Source organism: Phoenix dactylifera, chromosome 3 (assembly GCF_051530095.1).
Source record: "Phoenix dactylifera cultivar Ajwa chromosome 3, Ajwa_hap1_PhDact_Kaust_v1.1, whole genome shotgun sequence".
Classification (NCBI taxonomy): Eukaryota; Viridiplantae; Streptophyta; class Magnoliopsida; order Arecales; family Arecaceae; genus Phoenix; species Phoenix dactylifera.
In genome coordinates this window covers 20,592,124-20,598,123 of record NC_143192.1, presented here as the reverse complement: position 1 = coordinate 20,598,123, position 6,000 = coordinate 20,592,124, and positions in this window count along the sequence as shown.

The following is a 6,000-nucleotide window of genomic DNA, read 5'->3' as shown; positions in this document are numbered from 1 at the left end:
ATTGCCCTTTGTAGGACATGGGGAGAGGACCACTGAAATACTTACCCTAGTACATACAGATGTATGTGGCCCATTTGATGTGCTAGCCAGGGGACGTTATTCGTACTTCATTACCTTTACTGATGATTACTCACGGTATGGATATGTGTATCTTATGAGACACAAGTCTGAATCTTTTGAAAAGTTCAAAGAGTTCAAGAATGAAGTAGAAAAACAAACTAGAAAAATCCTTAAGGCTCTTCGATCAGATCGAGGAGGAGAATACCTTAGTGGAGAATTCCGAGAGTATCTCAAAGACAATGGCATAGTCTCACAATGGACTCCTCCGGGTACACCTCAACTCAACGGGGTGTCAGAGAGGAGGAATCGGACTCTATTGGATATGGTCAGATCCATGATGAGCTTCACTGATTTACCTATGTTCCTTTGGGGAGATGCCTTACTCACAGCAATTTATTTATTGAATAGAGTTCCCTCTAAATCTGTTCCTACCACACCGTATGAGATATGGCATGGTAAGAAACCAAGTCTTGGTCATCTCAAGATTTGGGGATGTCCGGCCCACGTCAAGAGACTACAGGCGGACAAACTAGAGGCTAGGACCATAAGTGCTCGTTTTATAGGATATCCTAAAGAGTCATTAGGATACAATTTTTACGTCTCAGAGGATCACAATGTGTTTGTGAGCCGTCATGCCATCTTCTTGGAAAACCAGTTTATCCTTGATAGAGGCAGTGGGAGGAAAATTGAGCTTGAAGAGCAAGTCTCTGAAAAGCAACGAGTCATGGATCCTATTGAACCCATTCATACAGAGCCAGTACACGATGTCCCTCGACCACCTCGTAGATCTAGTAGGGTCTCCCATCCTCCCGATAGATACTTAGGTATACTAGAAGAGGATACCGAGGAAATGTTCTTAGTGGGAGATAGGGATCATACACAAGATCCCAAAACCTACGATGAGGCGATATCTGATATCGATTCCGAGAAATGGCTGGTAGCCATGAAGTCAGAGTTAGACTCCATGCATTCCAACCAAGTCTGGACCTTAGTAGATCCACCAGAAGGTATTGTACCTATTGGATGTAAATGGATCTACAAAAGGAAAATAGGTTCGGATGGAAAGGTAGAGACCTTTAAGGCAAGGCTGGTGGCGAAAGGGTATAGTCAACGCGAAGGCATTGACTATCAGGAGACCTTTTCACCTGTAGCCATGCTAAAATCCATCCGAACATTGCTTGCCATTACAGCATTTCATGATTATGAAATCTGGCAGATGGATGTGAAAACTGCTTTCCTGAATGGATATCTTAATGAAGATATCTATATGGAACAGCCTCTGGATTTCACTTCCAGTGATGGAGATCACAAGGTCTGCAAGCTGCAAAGGTCCATTTATAGACTAAAACAAGCATCTCGGAGTTGGAACACTCGTTTCGATGACGCAATCAAAACGTTTGATTTCATAAAAAACGAAGAGGAACCGTATGTTTACAAAAAGGTTAGTGGGAGCGCTGTCGTATTTCTCGTACTGTACGTGGACAACATCCTACTGATAGGGAATGATATTCCCATGCTAACCTCGGTCAAGGTCTGGTTGTCAAAAGAATTCTCCATGAAAGACCTTAGGGAAGCATCCTATATTTTGGGAATAAAGGTATATAGAGATAGATCTAAAAGGATGCTTGGCCTATCACAGAAAATGTATATAGAGGAAGTGCAGAAAAGGTTTAGCATGGAAAACTCCAAAAGGGGTCTTTTACCCCTTAGGCATGAAATTCATCTCTCCAAGAAGATGTGCCCCAACACATCTGAAGAGATTCAACGCATGAGCAAGATTCCCTATGCATCGGCAATAGGGAGCCTCATGTATGTCATGCTATGTACACGACCTGATATAGCTCTTGCTGTGAGTGTCACAAGCAGATATCAGTCGAATCCAGGTGAAGAACACTGCACAGCTGTGAAGAATATTCTTAAGTACTTGAGAAGAACTAAAGATTTATTCTTGGTTTTTGGAGGATCATCAGAGTTGAAGGTAGAAGGATACACAGATTCAGACTTCATGACTGATGTCGATGATAGGAAGTCAACATCTGGATATGTGTTCTTGTGCAATGGTGGTACGGTAAATTGGAAAAGTTCCAAACAACCGATCATTGCTGATTCTACTATGGAAGCTGAATGCATCGCCGCCTCCGAAGCTGCTAAGGAAGGCTTCTGGTTCAAGAAATTCATTGCGGAATTGGATGTAATGTCATCAGATGCCATAACACTCTACTGCGATAATAATGGCGCCATAGCCCTTGCTAAGGAGCCAAGGTCTCATCAGAAGTCCAAGCATATAGAGCGGCGCTTTCATCTCATACGCGACTATGTTGAGAAGAAATATGTAGAGGTGCAGAGAGTAGACTCCGCGGATAACGTGGCAAACCCGTTCATTAAGCAGCTAAGTCAGCAGAAGACTGAAGCCCACCTTGAGAAGATGGGGCTTAGATATATGACTGATTGGCTTTAGTGCAAGTGGGAGATTGTTAGATGTATGCCCTAGAAGCCAATCTGGCTGACACATTGTTAATTATAGGGACATAATTTTGTACTTGACTATTTATTATTGAATGAATAAAAGGCATCTTTTCATTCATATTATTTATGTGTCTATGAATCGTCCAAAAAATTAATAAGATGATGATGCATATTCTCAAGAGTTGAGAATTTGAGCCATGTATCATTGGTGATTAATTTCTAAATGCTCCTGATCAATGGATCATCACGAGGACGGTGATCGATCCGATCAGTGCACACATCACTTTCCTTCTGGACGGACGAGACTTGAGTCCACAGTGTAGGGACACTGAAGTGATAGTGCAGGTGCTTGTTGGAGAACAAGGATACTGAGCGTGACCAATACAAGAAGTCACTTGGATGTCTATCCACTCGTCAGTGACTTGCTTGATGTTGCAGTAGTGTGACTGGTCCTTTGACCTGCGGTGCTTCGGCTACTCACAGTGAGGTTATTGTAGTTTGACTGCACACATACATGGTCTCTAGCCATATGGGTCCATGCAGTGTAGATTGGCTGCAGCAAGTTCACTGTAGGAGTAGGGTATGCACCTATAAGGAATCTATCGACCTTGATAGATAAGGAGAGATCCTATGTGATTTATAAGACTGAGTTCGTAAGACCTCGGCCGGGGCAGTATGCACAGTGGAGAAAGAGTTTTCCACTCTCGAACTTAAGTCGAATAAATCTTCACATATGACAGACGATGGGGTTTGACGAGTTGTCCATGACCTCCGTCCTGTAGGGATCCACGATAGTAGGACTGTATCACATGATAACTGCACCTAGAGGTTCATCATTCTATTCTACTGGGTAGCCACTACATGCTGCTAGGTGTCACTGGTGGATGGTGGGACTCACAGGAATTATCTCGATGATCGATAAACCCTAATGAGTAGAGTTGGAATCGTTCCAACCCATTGAAAGGAGTTTTTAATGATATTGTGATAGAGATCACAATATATATATCTCACTACCAGTCAGAATAGAACCTATGGGGTCACACACACTAGAAGTATTGACCGATCCGATGGTTGAAAAGTGATTATGAATCACGAGTAATCAATTCGATTGATAAATAATTTGAAGAAGGAACAATGGGAATTGATTAATTGGACTTAAATCACAAATCCTACTTGAAGTAGGATTCCTAGAGTTCTAATTGGATTAGGACTGGGAATCCTATTTGGAGTAGGACTGGGATTCCTACTTGGAGTAGGATTCCTACAATCCTAATTAGATTAGGATTTTGAATTCATCTTTGGATTCCTACTTAGAATAGGATTCCTAGAAATCCTAATTGGATTAGGGCTTCGAATTCAAATAGAGTCCTAATTGGATTAGGACTAAAATTAAATATGTCCTAATTTGGATTAGGATTTCTTAAGTCCTAATTAATTATTAATCTAATTAATCAACATGACTCCTAATTGGATTAGGATTGAAGAGTTCAATTGAGTCATGGTTCATTCAAGTTCTAATTAGATTAGGACTAGCATAGCATAGAACCCGATTGATTCATGATTTGGTTAATCCTAATTAGATTAGGACTAAACCATGAAAAGGGCACCTAATCCTCTTTGGAAGAGGATTAGGTTAACCAAGTAAGAGGGGCATCAGCCCCTCTTCACTTGGTTGGTGCGACACGAAGGGAGAAAGGGGCCGGCGCCTCCTCTTAAGGAAGATAGTCTAGGGCTCCTAAATTGTAGGAGCCCTAGATAGTTTTTAAAGAGGATACAAGGGGGCTGACGCCCTAAGCTTGGAACTCCTCTCCTTCAGCCGTCATCACCCTCTCCCCTCTCCTTGTTTCATCCGCAAGCAAAGAAGAGAAGAAAGAAGGCTTGGCGGCACTCTTCTTCCTCCAATCCTTCTTCCAACGCAGGGAAAAGAAAGGCTGTGTTCTTCTTTCTTGAGTTCATCCTTCTTCTTCCTCCCCTCAAGCATAATCAAGGGTTGAAAGAAAGAGAGGAGATCAGCCATCAAAAGTTATCTCTGCAAGGAAGCTAGTACCCCGGTGAGATAGAAAGCTTGGATCGAATCGCTGCTTCGTGTGGATATCCATAGAGGCCGGACACTTGAACGGCTTCAAGCGAACCCTCTTCCTAAAACCACGAACTCAGATTTGCGGTGATCATCTACCCGCACAAGGTGAAGATCTGATCTTCTAATGTGTTTAAAAGTTTTTAATTCTTGCCTAACTACGAACGGTTCATGAAACAACGTTCATGCGATGAACGTCGATCCCGCTTATGTTGATTCCGCTGCCATCTGAATTTTTTTGACATATCAGCGGCATGGGCGGGTTCCCAAAATCTGGACCATGGGTTGATCTGCATGCCCACCGATTTAGCCATGCAGCAGGTATTGATCCAGCACTTCCATGATACTCCTTTTGCTGGACACGAGGGATTTTTCAGGACTGACAAGAGGCTAAGCCAGAGCTGTACGTGGGTAGGCATGAAGGCAGCGGTCAGAGCTTATGTACAGCAATGCGATGTGTGCCAAAGGGCGAAGGCGGATTCACTGCGACCTGCGGGTCTACTTCAGCCTTTACCGATTCCTGATCAGGTTTGGGAGGATGTGTCGATGGACTTCATTGAGGGGCTGCCATTAGTTCGAGGGTACTCAGTGATCAAGGTCGTTGTGGACCGCCTCAGCAAGTATGCCCACTTTTCGGCGCTCGCACATCCATTTTCTGCTCGACGGGTGGCAGAGGTCTACATACGAGACATTGCTCGATTACATGGTATGCCTCGGACTATTGTTTCTGATCGTGACCGCATTTTTGTTAGCGCATTCTGGCAGGCTTACTTCAAATAGCAAGGGACGAAGCTTGCCATGAGCTCGGCTTACCACCCTCAGACCGATGGGCAGACGGAGGTGGTAAACCGCTGCATCGAGCAATACTTGCGCTGTATGATTGGTGATCGGCCCCGAGAGTGGCTTTCTTATTTACCTTGGGCTGAGTATTCGTACAACACCGCTTTCCACTCAGCCATAGGGATGACACCCTTTGAGGCGGTGTATGGACGAGTACCACCGACGCTGCGAGTTTATGATCCACTGTCACATGCGGACCGGACAGAGGCAGATTTTGAGCTCTTAGACCGCGATGCTACCTTACGGCGGTTAAAGTTCCACATAACGACTGCGCAGAACAGGATGAAGCAGCTGCATGATCGGAAGCACAGAGATCCAGTATACGAGGTGGGCGACTGGGTATACGTCAAGGTGCAGCCTTATCGACAGTTGACACTGCGGCCCATGGCGAACCAGAAGCTCTCTCATCGCTTCTATGGGCCCTTTCAGATAATGGAGCGCATTGGACCCGTGGCGTATCGCTTGGACTTGCCGACTACATCGAGAGTTCACCCGGTATTCCACGTGTCGCTTCTGAGGGCCCGGCTTGGACCCAAGACATCTGTCGGCCCAATCAT